The sequence below is a fragment of the Pogona vitticeps genome, chromosome 3, assembly GCF_051106095.1.
Source record: "Pogona vitticeps strain Pit_001003342236 chromosome 3, PviZW2.1, whole genome shotgun sequence".
NCBI classification, from domain to species: domain Eukaryota; kingdom Metazoa; phylum Chordata; class Lepidosauria; order Squamata; family Agamidae; genus Pogona; species Pogona vitticeps.
The window spans coordinates 192,628,115-192,646,408 of NC_135785.1; the positions used below are offsets into that span (position 1 = coordinate 192,628,115).

General features: G+C 37.7%; 1 protein-coding gene across 17 annotated transcripts in view; it reads right to left on the bottom strand.

Annotated features, from left to right (window-relative positions):
* Positions 1–18,294, bottom strand: part of DMD (dystrophin) — a 1,295,019-nt gene that overhangs the window by 552,496 nt on the left and 724,229 nt on the right. The window lies entirely within an intron of this gene.

Below are 18,294 nucleotides of genomic sequence, written 5' to 3' on the forward strand. Positions count from 1 at the left end.
TGGAAAAAACATAAGGAGGGGGCATAGACTGGGAGCTTGGGCTCTGCTTTCACTTTTAACATTAGCATTTCATTCCTTACCTACATACATGAAGACAACACTAACCATCTGTTGGAAGAAACCTCTCCTAGAATAGGTTTGCCAACATGTCACTTTATCACAGTACTAGAAAAATCACAAAATCAGTTCAAGCACAAATGGAAGGGCATCTAATTTAATCCTTTGCACCTTGGCAGGATATGAAACACATAGTGAAACTATATTGCTGTAGCTTTTTCTCACTGAGCCCAGACAGTAACAAAGTCACTTGGATTCATGGACATTGGAGTCCTTCACAAAACTGTGAGACATTTGATGTACATATTCTCTTTGTGAGATGTCCACAGCATTTGTTGCCAGTGTGTGAACACTAGACAGGCCATTGGTCTGAACTAACAATGCTGTTCATATATTCTTTCAATGGCCAGTGAAGATATGGAAGCAGATGCTGGTTGTTCCTGAGAAGTCTAAAAGAAAAGTATATCTGAGTTGGATGGCCATAGAAAGGGCATTTTTTTCCCTTCTAGAGTGAATTTGCTGTTGCCAGATGACTGAGGAGAGTTTTTCTGCAATCCCCTTTCATCTAAAGGTGGTAATGGATTCACAAGCACTCCTATTGCTCAAATGAAAAATTACTGGGGATTAGTCAATTTAAGCTCTTACAAAGACTTAAAGTGCCAGCAAAGCACTCATCTCTATTTCACCCTTCCTTAACACTAAAGCTTAGATGTTGGAGAAAAATAAAGCTTGTGGTTTTGGGCATTCCCAAGATCCAGATAGCATCTTTCCCCATCTTAAATGAGACCACTCCTCCAATCCCAAGTGGAAATGTAAAAAGCAACATTTCTCACAAAATTCTGGCAGTAAAAGTCCAATTCCTATCACCTGCCACAACCATCACCAACCTCCGTTCCTTGTTTCTACAGACATAGTTGTGCCTTTGCATAGGATAAGTCATGCAGGATAGAAATATATTTCTGCTTGTCAGTTATTTCAAACAAGACTATCAACTTTTGTGGATGTCCCTCTCTGAATGCTCATAGCACCACCATCAGTTACAGGGGAAGGTCATGGAAAAGGGGACTTCATTCCATCTCAGTTTGTTGAAGTAAATTGTGAACTATAATTCTCTTCTTGTGTCACAGAGAAAGTACACTGAGAAAAAGCAGATGTTTTTCAAGAAAGCAAACAAAGAGGTATGTTACATTCCATTCAAATTGATTTGTTTCCCTGAGAGATAGACAACATAATATGCTGGCACCACTGCTACTGGAGATGAAGCTAATTTTTGTGGTAAATTGGATTATGCTTCTGTGGAAGAGACAGAGGTCGCAGGGGAATAGCAGAACTCCCACCCGCTCCTAAGTTCTATTTCCAAACCAGGAATGTTACACTGATATGTGGTATCATTTTGCAAACAAATCTCTTACTAGATTACACAATGACAAATTTCTTGACTAAACAAGGGATTTACTGAGATCAACTACAGAAATAAGAAATTTGAAAATAAATCACACAAATACACACAGAGATCACCTTTCTTTCTCTTTCCGTATTTGACATTAATATCCTCAATACATCTAACTGTAATGGCAATGGTGCGGCTAAAAAATATTGTAAATAAATAAAATAAATAAATAAGTTCCTATGATTTCATGGGAAGCCTCATTTTCAGGAAGGCTGGACTTCTAAACAGGCTTATTAATGACTAATTACCAGTGAAAAGCCTCAGGAGTGGGCTTGAAATGTGTATAAGAAAAGTTGTCATTTCCCCTTGTTTTCTTATTTTATAAGGTCTTGCCCTCTGTCATTCTCAGAAGCCAGGATCCAAGGAACAAACAAAGCACTTGAAATTTTCCCTACCACTTATATCCGGGCTAAGAAAGGTTCTAATTGCTAATTTCTCTGTGCCATTCAGATACTAGACATTATTTACAGAAAAGTACCTATAAAGAGAAGATAAGCCTTGCTGAGCACTGTGTGCACCGGATGTGATTTGTCACAGATTTAAAATCTTTAGGATTTTGACACAAGGAAACATAATTACACTACTTTATAGCTGCATAGATGTCATAAAACGAGACTCATAAATAAGGAGTGCTTAAAATGCTGGGTATTTGCATAACAATCATTCCTTCTCTGATGTCATATTATAGTTATAGTTTTTTTAAAAAATGAAAGGAAGTCACAGGTGTTCTTTAGAAATATGCAAAACCAAGAGAAGCTACAGCTAATGGAAAAGAAAACAAAACTGAGAAATGCACACAGTTTATTACTACCCTTAACTATTGCTTATTCACATATCAAAGAACTACAAATCTAAAAAGGGAGGAACCTGAGCATGCTATACTCCCGCACCCTATAAATAAGCTATTCATTTACTGAGTGTTTGCTTCATGTGTTGTTTATGCTATAATTTTCCAGCTATTGGTTTATTTGAGCTATTTATGACAACTGAAAGTAATTAGACAAAAAAAGTAACATGGCCTCTGTCCAGCATTCTTCTGTGACTCTGTGATGGTTACCTAGGTAACAGTGGTAATTTGACTGGCTGTGTTATGAGGTTATTTGACAAAAAGCTCTGCAATGATGTATGAATGGTGTGAATATGTTCTTAGCATGTATGTGAGAGGAGGACTGAAAACGTGAGAGGATATCCTTGGGTGCTGCAAATATATAGATACAGTGTTGACATTTTGGTTTATCCACAGACTTTTGTACATGAAGAAGATTGTAACCATTTCCATCTTGTTAAAATACTGTAATTTAAAAAATAATTAAATGAAGATTATTTCAAGAAAAGAAATAAGCAGGTAAGTAGACAGGGAGAGAGGATGGAGAGAGAGAAAGAAAGGCACAGGAAGGCACTGAAAGGGATTATTTAAGGAATATGAGTTGCATTTACTGCCAAAGATTATGGTTACTCTTGGAAGGATGAAAAAGACTTGCAGGAATTAAATGGTATAGCTTGACACGACTTATTGGTACCATATGGCTGTGGGCACTGTTCCACAATTTCAGTGATATAGCACATCCTGAGGGGGGGAATACTGCAAGTTCTTAAAATAACACTTTCTATTTATTTGTATTGAAAAGGATAACAGGACAATGTATGCTTTTGTGTGTGTGAACTCATATAAGTTATCACACAAGCTACTGCCTAATGAGCATCTATAGGTGCTGAAAATACATGGCCTCATGATGCCATTTCAGCCATTCAAACTTGACAGCTAAACATTTAATAAAAAGCCAGTAATGACTGTTATAACACATCCCCAAAGAGTTACAGACATAAAAAATTACAAGCTATTACAGTTTGCAATTCTAATTGCACAAATGTATTTGTTACAACTGAGTAACACTCTGAGCTTAAGTGTATTTGCTTAAAAGTAAAGCACAATAAAACAAATGGGAACCACTTATATTTAGCATCTCACATGTTCAGTATTTGAACTGGTGGGGGGGAGAGACATGGTTAGAGTAAAAATGAATGCTAAAGTGAGATCACAAGCACCTGACCATTAATAGCACAATAAAGAGATAGACGGTAAGGCAACAACATTTTCTCAGTAACACAGGTCAGGTATTCAAATGTCACTGTGTCTTTGGTTTTCAACATTTAATGAACAGATTAATAAGAAAATAAATTCAAAGTGAGCTTCTTGCATTAGAAAATGTTATAAATCATTTCAACTCAATGCTCTGTGGCTTTATTGTCAGCTCTTATTTGAACGGATGTCAGCAGTAAATGCTTAGCAGCTTGCAGATAGTTTCATCTGCCTAAATGGGCTTGTCCATCCAACCCTGTGAGCATAGGATTTAAGGTACAAATAAACAGATTTATTGCTACCAGCCACATAGGTCTGCCAGTAGCTCAGTCTGCTCTGGACATAGCCATGCTGGCAAAGCCTATGATGTGCCACACAGAAGCAACCGTTCCAAATACTTACTGGGGATTTAAAGATTCACAATTAAAGATTTAAAAGGTGATGCTATTCAATGGGATTCAATGGCATTATTGACAACACTGTATTTGCATAGTGGCATTTGTCTGTGAAGCTAGGCTAATATAGCTCCAAACAGCCAATTTGTCTTCCAGTGAAGATACCTTCACAGTAAATTGGCAGATTGTATGTTTCACATCTCCCATTCACTACTGGTGACACAAGCTCTCCCACTGTCAGAGACAGGAGGCCAAATGCTACAGCTACAGGCTATAGTGGTGGCATCTTCCTTATAGAGTGGCTGAAAAGGAAGGAAAAGGCAATGTGGCAGTGTTAGTGCCCGCAAACTGCACACCTGAAAAGGAGGGGCAATACAGGAGTGTACCCACCCCATCCTGCCTTCTCTGGTTTTTGGGACCACAGCATAAGCTTCCTGGAAGATGGGACTACTAGCAAGAGATGGCCTGCATCTCACAAGGATTGGGAAGAATGTGTTCGGCCACAACATGAAGAACTTCATCAGGAGAACTTTAAACTGAATTGGAAGGGGGAGGTAAGGATAGATAAAGTCTTATACACAATAAGAGGAATGGACCAAACAAGTTCTAAAGAGGGTCAATAATAACATTAACATTAATAATAATATTCAAAAAATGTACCAAGAAAAGCAGGCTACAAATCACACAATGTCTAGTGTCTATACACAAATGACAGAAGTATGGGAAACAAACAAGAATAACTGGAAATCTTAGCTCCAGGAAAGTAAATATGACTAGAAAGAAATAACTGAAACTTAGTGGGATGATTTCCATGACTGGAATACAGCAATTGAAGAATATACTGAATTTTTCCATTTATAAGATACCCCCATTTATAAGATGCCCCCCATTTTCTAACCCTAATTAAGAAAACTTAGTTTTGAGTATTCAGCCTCTGGGCTCAGAACATGGGAAATTATGAGTCCCTGCTGAATCTGAGCCTACAGGCTCTACCTCTAACAAGGTGTGTCCCAATTGGTTTGTACAGCATTAGCTGGCGTTAGTTCCGTAAGACTTGTGATTGGAGGAAGCTAGGTCTCCTGCCTGTTCGAAGAAAGCTAAGCCTCATAACCGAAGGAAGACTAATGGTTGTTGTGGGTTTTTCGGGATTTGGCTGTGTTCTGAAGGTTGTTCTTCCTGACGTTTCGCCAGTCTCTGTGGCTGGCATCTTCAGAGGACTGGAGTGGGAACTCTGTCCATGTTCTGTTGGTGTTTGTTGGATCGTTGAGTATTTATAGCTGTGGGAAACAACTTTAGTCTTTTTTCAGGAGATAGAGTGATCAGCATGTTTTTGTTGTGATAAGGAAGGGGGGAGGGAGAGATTATCTGTCACTGTGATTGATGAGTGTCGTTAGCTGGTCTTTTTCATGCAATGATCCCTGGCTCTTGTGGCTGGGTAGAATTTGTTGACCTTTTGCAGGTTGTATTTTTCAGAATAGGGCGACAGGCCGTGTTTAGTTTTAGGCCTTCTTCTTTCCTGTTGAAGTTCTGTTTACGTTTATGGATTTCATCGGCTTCCCTGTGCAGTCTAACATACAGATTGCTGATGTTGTCCAGTACTTCAGTATTTTGAAATAGAATTTCATATCCAGCTTGTTTTAGGGCATGTTCAGCTACTGCAGATTTTTCTGGTTTATTTTAATCTGCAGTGTCTCTCGTGTTCTTTGATTTTGGCATGAATGCTGTGTATTGTGGTTCCAATATATACCTGGCCACAACTGCAAGGTATACTCCTGCATTGGTGAGGGGGCCCCTTTTGTCCTTTGCTGACCGTAACATTTGTTGTATTTTTGTTGTGGGTCTAAATACTTTTTGTAGGTTGTGTTTTTTCAAAAGTTTCCCCATGTGGTCCGTGACCCCTTTGATGTATGGCAGAAATACTTTATTTGTGGGTGGCTGTTTTTCCTCTTCAGTTTGGTATTGTTTTCTTGGTTTGATGGCTCTTTTGATTTCATTCTTGGAATAGCCATTCGCCTGTAGGGCCCAATTCAGATGGTTGAGTTCGGTGCTGAGAAATTGAGCTTCACAGTTCTGATTTGCCTGGTCTACCAGTGTTTTGATTATGCTGATCACCCTATCTCTTAAAAAAAGACAATAGCTGTTTCCCACAGCTATATATACTCAACTATCCAACAAACACCAACTGAGAATGGACAGAGTTCCTACTCCAGTCCTCTGAAGATGCCGGCCACAGAGATTGGTGAAACGTCAGGAAGAAAAACCTTCAGAACACGGCCAAAGAGCATGAAAAACCCACAACAACCATTAGATCCCGGCCGTGAAAGCCTTGGCAAATACATTGAAGTAAGGCTGTTTACAGAAGCAAGGTATGTGCCATTTTGTTATCTCCTCAACTAACTCAGCTTAGTTCTGTGCAAAATACGCCCCTCAATTTTTAATGTAATGATTTTAGGAAAAAGTAGCATCTTATACGCAGGAAAAAAGGTAACTTGTTAAAAAAAACCCCAAAAAGAATAGAAAGGGAGATGAGTTGCAGTGTATGTCAAGAATACACATTACTGCACAGAAATACAGGAGGAGGAGATTGGCTGTCCCATTTAGAGCATCTGGATCAATGTAGTTGGGGTGAAAAAAAAAAGAAGAGTAGTTGGAGTTTACTCCTGACTGTGCAATCAAGAAGAGGATGCGGATGAAACTTCTGAAAAACAAATTGCAAGGATTTCAGAGACGTGATGGAGTAGTTATGGGAGATTTCAATTATCTTGCTATCTGTTGGGAGGCAAATTCTGCCAAGTATGGCCCTTCCAAGAAATACCTGGCTTCTGTGGCTTATACTTTTCTCCTACAAAAAGTACAGAAAGAAACTAGAGGACTAGGTATCCTTGGCTTGATTCTAACCAATAGAGATGACTTTATGGAGGAAGTGGCAGTAAAGGGAACTCTGGGCATACAATTTTTACCATCAAAGCAATGACAAAACAGTCTCTTGTAAGTTTGTCATTTATTTTATGAATCCTTTCATATGATATTTGATGAAGGAATTTATAGTTTTCTACCATCATTTATTCTTCTTCTCTGCTATATGTTGAAATGAGTACAGTGGTGCCTCGCTTAACAGGCGCTCCATTTAGCGACGAACTTTTTGCGATCGCAAAAGCGATTGCATTGCGATGTTTCCTATACGTTTTTTTCACTTTGTGATGATCGGTTCCCTGTTTCGCTTACCAATCATTGCAAAGTTATGATTTTTAACAGCTGATTGGTGGTTCCAAAATGGCCGCCGGGTAAAAAAATTGGCCACCCGCTGTGTTTTCGCGTGGATTCCTCGCTTTAGAGGCAGTGAAAATGGCCACCGTATGGAGGATCTTCGCTTTAAGGTCAGTTTTTTGCCCACAGGAACGCATTAAACAGTTTTAATGCGTTTCTATGGGCTTTTCAAAATTGCATAGCGACGAAATCGCTTAGCAGCGATTTTTGCTGCACAGATTAACGTCGCTATGCAAGGCACCACTGTATATTAGATTTTGCGAGCCCTTACCCTAAACACCACAATGGAGGGGGGATTCTTAGGTCTGAAGGGACTTTACAAATAAAACAGTACACTCTTATTGCCACATGCTCCAAAAGTAAATACCTTTTCAGTTATATTATAAAAGCATTTTAATTCTTTGCTGGTGATATTTTAATATAATAAAAGTGCAGCACATGAGGGCATTTAAGAAATAAGGCTATACTTAAATTCCTTTGGCATTACAATATAGTATATAGTTTCCTTGATTTCATTTTTCAACAAGTGTAAAACAAAATATTACCTAGGCTGTTCTGCTTAGCATATATAACACAATAAAAGAACAAACTGCTATTTACTGGGAGGATGATATTTACCATCATAGAATAATGTAACAGAAAATGTAGAATTATTCCCACAGGTTTCTGCTGTGCTATAATTCTGTGAGGATATAATTGTAGTATCCTGCCAGGTCACCAGAAACAGAAATAGACCATGGTGCCTATACTCTTCTTCAAAACAGTTTTTTCAACATTAGCCTGTTACCATGTATGCCATGCTAATAATAATAATCAGTAGAGCCTTAATCTCTATTGAGACCATCAGAGATGCACTGAAATGTTTCAATGTAGCCTATTTATGTTATCTTCATTTGAAGTCTCCCTCTAATTCCTTTTTTTCCCTACTATAGTCACTTCAATATCCATGGGGTTTAAAGTGTATTAAAACACTATTTGGAGAACACCCAAGAGTCAGATATACTGAACTCAGAGAAGCTCACTTCTAAGTAGACATGTATACGATTATACCATTAGCAATTCTGCCTGACATTAGATGAATTTTGTGAAGAAACTGATCTTATGGATGTACCATTACAACATACCACATCCCAGAAAGTAAAAAACAGATTGATGGTTGTTGTAGGTTTTATTGGGCTTTGGGCTTTCGGGCTTGTAGGTTTTGGCCATGTTCTTAAGGTTTTCTTCCTAACGTTTCGCCAGTCTCTGTGGTCGGCATCTTCAGAGGACAGGAGTCACAACTCTGTCTGTGCTCTGGTGCAGTTTGTGGGATAGTTGAGTATTTATTTATAGCTGTGGGATCAGCTTTTGTCTTTTTCAGGAGACTGAGGGATTATGGTGATCAGTGTGTTTTTGTGTGTGTATTTGTATTGTTGTGATATGGGGGGAGAGATGATCTGTCACTGATTGATGGGTGTTGTTAGCTGGTCTTTTGTGTGCAGTGATCACTGGTCCTTGTGGCTGGGTAGAGTTTGTTGACTTTTTGCAAGCTGTATTTTTCAGTGCTGGGAGCCAGGCTTTGTTGAGTTTTAGACTTTCTTCTTTTTTGCTGAAGCTCTGCTGGTGTTTGTGTATTTCAATGGCTTCCCTGTACAGTCATAATGATTGCTGGAGTTGTCCAGTACTTCTGTGTTTTGAAACAGAATTTCATGTCAAGCTTGTTTCAGGGCATGTTCAGCTACTGCTAACTTTTCCAGTTGTTTTAGTCTGCAGTGTATCTCATGTTCTTTGATTCTGGTGTGGATGATGCGTTTTGTGGTTCCAATATAAACCTGGCTCCAACTGCAAGGTATCCAGTATATTCCCTGCCTTATCTCCTGAAAAGAACAAAAGCTGATTCCACAACTATAAATACTCAACTATCCCACAAACTGCACAAGAGCACAGACAGCGTTCTATCTCCTGTCCTCTGAAGATGCTGGCCACAGAAACTGGTGAAAAGTTAGGAAGAAAAACCTTAAGAATACAGCCCAACAGCCTGAAAAACCTACAACAACCATCAGATCTTGGCCATGAAAGCCTTCAAGAATACATTAAAAAACAGAGTGATACATTATGGTGCATTAAGAGATACAAATTTAGCTATGTGATTATTCTTTATCAGTAGTTCCCAGTCTTGGTTTCCCAGATGTTCTTGAACTACTACTCTCAGAAATCCTGGCCAGCATACTTAGTGGTGAAGACTTCTGGGAGCTTTAGTCCAAGAATATCTGAGGATGCAAGGATGAGAAACACTGTAATTTAGAACCCACAGAATAAGATAAAATATGATGAGCTTAATAAATTCCCCCTTAGTCAATCCTCACTTTAAAAGTATCCAGAAAAACATGCAATAAGAAAATGGAAAACATACAGGAAAAAACACAGCTATATCAATAACACTATATTGCACATTAATACAGTATTATATAAATCTGTATAACACTTATATCAAAGTAAGTTTCTTTGAAAAACCACTAAAGTAAGCAATTAGTCAAGGGTGGACACAGCTAGCTACACTTTGCTTTAGCTCCCATTAATCTTCATTAAAGGTATGCTGAGACCAGCAGAATTTTCTAAGTAGTTCACTCCTGATGAACCAAGGCAGAAAAGACGTGTACCCAATGAGTGCCAGCGGCCAAAGCCTCGTAGAAAGGGGCTAGTTAAGACCTTATCTTACAGAGTTCATCTTGCAGGGCTGGAATTAATTCCTCAGTTCTGCTATCAAAATTTTTGTTTGCACTTGTCTAATCTAACTACAAAGAGAACAAAATGTATAGCTGAGAAAGAAAGAGAGAAAGTTATTAAGAGCAGAACGAATTGGACATAAGTGAATTTGCTTCATCCTTCTTGCAACCAGAAAAGAACAGAACTCTGTAAAATACATATATTTTGCTGATTAGGTTTAAAATCTTTGAGTTATAACTAGAGGGGAGGTGAGCAGAAGTCTATCATATAAAAATGTAGAATTGTTTAAGATGCATTTGAGGAAGTTGGCCAAGGTTGTCTGTTGGCCCTCTCACTGTTTAATATATACCTGAGTGACCTATTCCAGGATCTACTAGATTTCCAAAGCTCCCTGCAAATCATCATCATCATCATCATCATCATCATCATCATCATCATCATCATCATCATCATCATCATCCAGTCTTCTGTATGTTGATGATAAAGTACTGCTATCTCAGACAAGGTTGGGTCTAAAAAGATGACTAGCAGGCCTTGGAGTTTACTGCAGAGTCAACCAACTATTAATTATGTAATATTTAAGGAGCTGATTTTTTTTCTAAACAAAAATTAGATAAAGCTGGAAGACAGACAGTCATCCAGTTGAGCGCATTGACTCCTATAATTATCTTGGTGTTTATTCCTATAGGTCTACTAAGCGGGTGGTGCACATAAAATTCATTTCAGCTACAGTTCAGTTTTGTGCAAAGGTGCTGCTTTGCTGCTGAGCTCAGATGACATCAGGGGCTGAGGCACATAAATGACCACACAGCACAACAACAATCGGGGGGGGGGGGGAAGGCCACCTTTTTATTGACCAAAGCTGCCACTAGTGTTACCACTAGCATACAGGATGGATCAACACCAACCAACTGTCCTTGTGACTGATGTTAACTAACATGACAGGAACCTAAGCTTAATTGTTCAGACATATGCCACCGTGTAGCTCCACCTGTCACAAAGGCATGAAGAGTCCACAGCTGCCACCAATCTGGCTCCCTGCATGGCTCTCTGCCTTGCCCCTTACAGGGAAGCTGCCAGGAAGGGGTCAATCAGCTGTTTAACCCTTCTTCCATTTGTCTGAATCCACACTTAAATACCAGCCCAACAAAGTTTTGACAAAGAGAATACATACAGTATTTCAGTGCCTTCAATCAAAGTGCCCTAAAACCAATATAAAACGAGGGTGGGTGGGTGGAAGAAGGTCCAAGGCAGGCTGGCTGTTCTGGACAAGTCCTAGTCCATTTTAATTTCACAGACAGACTGGAATAGAAAACTCATCCCCTAAGTCTGTCTATGAAAGTAATTCTGCCCTAGCCTGATTGGCCGTAAGAACAGACACAGGAAAAAGCTCAGAATTATTACAGGAGCTGCTGGGGATAAGATTCCCACTGTGAAAATGGCAACTGCCATGCCAGCAGCCTTTTTTATTGCCAATCAACCAACTTAATCTCAAGTAAGTCAGGAGTCAGCACTTCTTCTTATTTACCAAAGGAGGTAGAGTTGTTCCTGCTGCAGTTGAGGTTTTTAAAGCCATGCTAAATTTACATTTCTTATATGAAGTCCCAGTGTGGGTTACATCCTTCCACTGAAAGGATCCAAACCTCATTTCTGGGATAAATTCTGGATGCTCCTAAATTTATATCTAGCTCAGTGCCTACTATGGAGGTGAGTTTCTTCTCATCACTAAAAGTTGGGGTTAAAGCCATGCTGTTTACTCCTGGAACCATATTTGTCACTGCAATGATCTGGATTCTTACGTTTATCTAATGCCAGTGACTGCTGAAAAAAAAGCTCTTACCCAAAATATTTTTGGCTTCTGCACGGAAAAGCTAGACAGGTAAAATTTGTTAGCTATGATCAACAGATCATGTTCCCTCGCAGCATTAGATTTAAACATCCATCCTAGTAATGTGTGTGTTCTCTACCTGAGTAAACTGTCAGTGTCAACGTATAGGACAGGCTTCTTTCTAGAATGAGTTAATGCCGTGCTCTCTGCAATGATGGAGGGGTGGCATACCCTGCAATCAGAATTTGACACCGGAGCTGTGAAGACTAGAACACATAGCATATATATAAGTATCCAAGGGATGGAATATTGTGCCCTATACTGCAACGATTTCCAGGCAGGATTCAATCTGATCTACTAAAAGTATGCTTTCATGACAACAGCCCCTTTGGTCTTAATGCTTCTTCTTCTTCTTCTTCTTCTTCTTCTTCTTCTTCTTCTTTAAAAAAAATACTTTGGCTAATATTGAAATACTGAATCCTACAGGTGAAGCTGTGCCATGCAGTGAAGATGATGTCATCAGCTGCAGCCACACCACAGCTATATAGGGGCATCATATTGTATTTATTCATTTATTCATTTATTCATTTATTCATTCATTCATTTATTTATTTATTTATTTATTTATTTATTTATTTATTTATTTATTTATTTATTTATTCAATTTTTACCCCGCCCCTCTAGACAACGTCTACTCGGGGCGCTTACAAAAATTAAAACACATTAAAACAATGTAGAAAAATAACTAACATAATGCAATTATTATAATTAATATTATCCAAGATAATAAAGCTTCCTAGAGCCTACATCAAGGTTTCTGGAGTCCTTAGGGATTGTGTTCTTATTGGGGAAACCTTCAGGAGCCACAAAACATGAGGGGGGATGATATAAAACTGGAAAATCACCACAGCAGGAATAGGAGCAACAGAGGCAATTTTCTTGATTTAAGTCATTCCCATTTTGCTGCTCCTGAAAGCTGCCCTTTTTCTACAGGAAGTGTTCTACTGCCCTGAAAAAAAAATCACAGCTGATAACATCACCCTACTTGTATGGTGTAAAGTTGTACAACTGGCTATAACTGGGAAAGTGTGGGGTCGGGGAGGGAGAGACAATAGTCTTATTTTCTCGGGAAGCTTGGAAATCTCACTGTTGCCAGTGAGACTTAATGAGTCTCATAAACAAATACCGTACTTTTGAGTATTCTTCATATCCCAAATTTCATGATGTCACTTACATTCATAATATCAGATAAATTCTGTTTATTCTTTCTGTTTGTACAGTATCTCACTGAACAAATTTTAAGCCCTGTTCATTCCTATGGTGTGACCTCTGGCTTCTACAGTGATAAGCCAAAGATCATGTAGAACTCCTACACAGAACATTATGCCCTGCCAAATCTCAAGAGGACTCTGGACTTTGTTTCTGACTATAAATAGCTTTTGTAATTTCTCTGACAAGTATTTATGATATGCATACAAAGGCAATCGTCAGAAATCAATAATCCATTTATTGCTACGTGTAATACGTTTTATATAAGACCTTAATGAAAATCCTTTTTCTTTTCCCTTTGAATAGAAGAAAAATTGCAGAAGCCACAATGACTAATTAATGATGTGCTGGTCACATGTAGGTTGCATGCCTGGTCATATGCTCTGTTGTAAGAATGGAATGTACCCCTTTAACAACAACATATTTTATAATTTATCTTCCAAACATGATAAAAAGCAACCAGAATGTGGTCACATTCCTTTATCTCATATCTGAGAAAAGAAAGAACCATTATTTATATTTTTTCAGTGTGATCAAGAAATAAGTTAAGATGGAATGAGTGTTTATATCCTAGCTAAATTGCTTTTAATCACTGGGATTAAGATTGAAAATAGCACTTGTAATAATTTTGTGAAGTAAATGCTACATGCAAACTTTTCTCCAATGAAGTGATACTGTATTCATCTTTATATCCACCAACACATGATGAAAAGCACTTCAACATGTGATACTCATATGATTTTGTGAATCCACCCAACATAGTTTGCTGAAATGTAGAACACCAATAAAAGTAATTTATGGATGGTAGACATTTTAACTGTCTGTATTACAAGAAAAACGACGAACAAACAAAAGCCGGTGTCTTTCCAATCCCGACATTCTGTAATTGTTGCTTAGCAGTCTTGGCCAGGTTGACTGGATGCCTCATTTAGCAGAGAAGCAAGTTCTAATCTATACCTTTTCACACTGCTTTATTATACATTGGCATTCTTGAAATGCAATTGATGCAGAACTTCTAGCAAACACTTAATGCAAGTGCTGCCAAAACAGGTTTACCAACCTTGCCAAAATAGTTCAATGTAGTTCCAGACAGAGGCAACTGTAAAAATTTGTCATGCTATAGATAAAAATTTGGACTAAAAATAGAATAAACTTATTTCACTTGCTTCAAATTCCAATTCCTAATCAGAATCAGGGACATTTGTAAACAGTTACGATAAAATGTCCTAAGTTACATTCTTATCCATATGATGGAAGGCACTACATTTAATGAGAGCTATAAAATGCAGTCCTCAATACTTGCAATTACTAGAATTGGAGAATCCAGAGTGGAAAATAACTTCTATTCTTTGCTAATTTGGTTTTTTTCTGCCTCCTGCAGATAAAAGCAGGAGAGTCATACACTTTACAATTAGATAGCAGATATTTGTTCATCAAAATATAGTTGCATCTGGTTCTATGTTGTCTCTAATATTTCATTCAGGGCATTTTTTTCTACACTGGTACAGGGGGGGAAAGAGGATGTACCATACAAACCACACACAGGGAATATGTTGCCATATATATTTGGAAAGCATTTTATACTTATAGCTCTTATTCAGTAATGACACATAAGGCTGTTCACCTTTATTTTCACAACAAAGCCAGGAAAGTGTAATGTGCTTCTAGGAGCAGCATTTGTAAGACTTTAATATTCAATATGTATTGAACACTTCCAAAACCAGAATGGCAAAATATCTTAATTAACAATAGTTACTTTTCCTGGCTGCTTATCATTGTGTACATGCTTACCTGGAAGAAAGTCCTTTTGAACTCAGCAGGCTTAATTTATAGGATTACACAGGCTGACACTATAAAAGCCTTGGAAATGTAAAAATAACTTTATGACAGAATTTCCAGAATCCATTCAGATAATTCGATTTCTGCGGTGCTGTCTTGTTTCCCATTTGATACAATATACTCCAAGCAATCTGCGGAACACTTGTCACAGAAGTAAACCAACATTTCCGGAGTGACAAATACTAGCTCAAAAGATTTTGTTTCAGATTGCAAGAAAACAGAGAGCAATAAGGGCCACTGTACTGCAATGGCTCAAGGAATGGTCGTGTGTAGGTAAGAAAAACCCAAGTTTTTATTCTCAGCCATTTAAAAAATGTACTGGGTAGCCTTGAGCACTCAATTTATCATTCAGTTTAGTCTCTAATTTCAACCCATGCTAAACAATCCAGTACCTGTGTAACCCTTTTCTCCCTTTCCCCTTGATTCATGTATATGCTTAAACCAGGAATGACTAACTAAAGCAGAAGACGGGACAGGAGGGATCATAATTTTTTTCCAAATAGGATCAACCCATGATTTGCCATTACATTCAGATCAGGTTCATAACTAAACCTGCATCATAGAACTGTCATGCCCAAAACGGGCTCTCGACTCTTCAGAGAGGTGGGGGATGAGCAAATGTACTAGACAAATAAAATCAAATTTAAACAATTAGTTTAAAAAACCTCTCTTTTTCTAGTATTCCACTGAAGGAATGGTGTTAGCTAAAAGAAAGAATATGGGAGAGTTGGGTGATCCTTCCTTTACTGAAGTCCCCAGCATGCCTCACACCTAGCTCTGGAAGGGTGGAAAAAACCCAACCCAACCCAAACCAAAACCTTTAGCCAGTTTTTTTGGTGACACCGTGGGAAGAAGGTTCACAACATTTGCTTATCAAATGTTGCATTTATCCTAGAAAGATCAATTTAAAGATCCTTGTAAAATATACTACACTACATTTGGACAGAGAATAGTCCTTGGTTCAAATGGTTAAGTGTTTTCATCACATACCTTATGAGTATTTCAATGTATTTTATAAAAAAAACCTGTATACCTCTGAAAAATGAAAGATTACTAGTTACTAGTAGATTTCTGGTGTGGATTATCCACAGTCAGTTTCGTCCTTCTGGAGGCAACACTCCCTAAGAGCCTATTCACATCTTGAGAATGGACTGTTGACTTGGACAACCACTTTTTCATGGGGCAAGTCCTTACAAGTGTGATGGCTGAACAAAATAATGTGCCATAGCAAATGCAGAAATCCATGCCAGCAAGCAAAGCCTGTATCTATGCAGATCCTGGTTCAAACATGTGAATGCATATCTAGAGATACTGTAAACCACTCTGGGGATATATATTTGATAAGCCAAACCACCCCATGTATCTCAATTTGCAATTGTCTTCAGCTAGTCTGACATTGCTACCAGTTCCTTTGGTTAACTCTGCTCACATGAAACCACTAAAAATAAAGAAGAGAAGGGTGACCTCCAGCTGCACTAATGTGGTTAGGATAATTTGAATGTGAACATTTTTTTTCTCCTGTAGGCTCTTTTATTTCCCTAACTGCAATCCTAATGGCTACACAGTTCCTGCTTGCAGCTTTCCATGGTGAATGCCAATTTCTAAGCTTTGAAGGGCTTTTTCTCTACTTCACAATAAACAGGGAGCATTTCACTGAAGTTCTAATTAGTATTAGCAACTGTGCACACACAGAAACCCACAAAGAAAACATCATAAATTATATACAGTATAGTGCAACAATATGTTTCAGATATGAAGAATCCGTCAACTTACTGCACTCGGTTTGCACTAAAAATACTAAAGCAGAAAAAGCAACTCATATGACATCATTTTCATAAACATCTTTAAGATGGATGAAATAGCAGACAGGATGAGGGTGCAAGGCAGTGTAAAAGGAACTACATTTGTAATTTGGTTTGGTTTGGTTTAGTTTTTTAAAGATAAAATAAACACGCACTCATTCGCAACATTGCGTTATAATTCAGGAGGCCCAGGGAAGCAATACAGGATTTTTGCTAATTTGTAGCACTTTGAATCTGGTACAGCCAGACATCTGAAAATAAAACACACTGTTCTTACCTTAAACTATACTGCCAAAATGTCATATTGCAGTTTCCAAAATGATCCTGCTATAATTTTAATTCTAACAAGGAGAAGCATTGCTAACGACCAAATACTCTATGAATGTGACCATTTCATTCAATCCTCCTGCTTAACTGTATATAATTTAAACTATGTGAACTGATCCAACAGTGTTGGGTTTGTGCCTTTTAGAAGGAGGGCAGTGCCTGTTATGAAGAAAAAGGTATGAAAAGAATGGTTTCACAAAATCAAAGCAACATTGCATTTAAAAGAGACACCACTGAGTGTGACTTTTTGGCTAACACAATTCAGATATTTATACTTTTACAAATATGCCACAGTAAAATAACATGAAGATTTTCCTATCCAGGAGGATTAATGAACATGTGCACCTGGTAATTACATCGTTCCATCTTTCTGAAAAGTCCTACACCACCTCAGTGACAGAAAACTCTAGTGAAGGGCCACTGAAATTATCAGTTTTAATACAGAAAATAATACCTTAAAAGGTAATCTTTCTTTGTTCTAACCTTTCTTTCTAACAATGCATGAGGATTGGGGGGGGGGCAATTAAGTTAACCCAAGTTTATTCTAATACTATTTTATATACCTAATTGGAAATGCAAAACTATTATGAAATAAATTCTGATATGACCAGAGAATTACCATATTCTGAAGTAACCAGAAGATTGGGCCACTACCGTTAATGGCAAACATCCTTAGAATGTTTTCTCAATTCATGTTATCAGTAATAATATAGAAGATAAAAAAATAAGAAAACTCAAAAAACTACAGCAAAATGGGGGAGGGGGAGAGATAATATTTTATTTTTTAAAGTGCTTCTAGAATCCATATTAATAGGAAACATCTAAAATGCTACTTATAATGTTATGATTATTCCATTGTTTATACCACTGGTTTTAACTGGTGTTATTTAATGAAAAATTATAATTTATTTTCTAAAAACATAACTGTTAAAAATTGTACTAAACTGTACTAAAATTGTACTTTTATGTAATCTGTTACATAGGAGAAATTAAAAATTAGAAAGTAGCACAGGTATCAAAAATGCAGCCCTGTTGATTCTTCAGTGTCCTCAAAACTGAAATAGATAATAGAAGTCTAAATATTTATACTGCCTCTCAGTATAGTTTGTTATAACACTAAGTATAACATCACAGATTATTAGAAACTAGTTTGGAAATTATTCACAGGAAAATGAACACCCAGAAGGACATTTCCATGAAGACATGTTGCATATAAACCATAATACAAAAGTTAAATATAAGCTGTTGTTTCATACATCTAAATGCTTCAAATG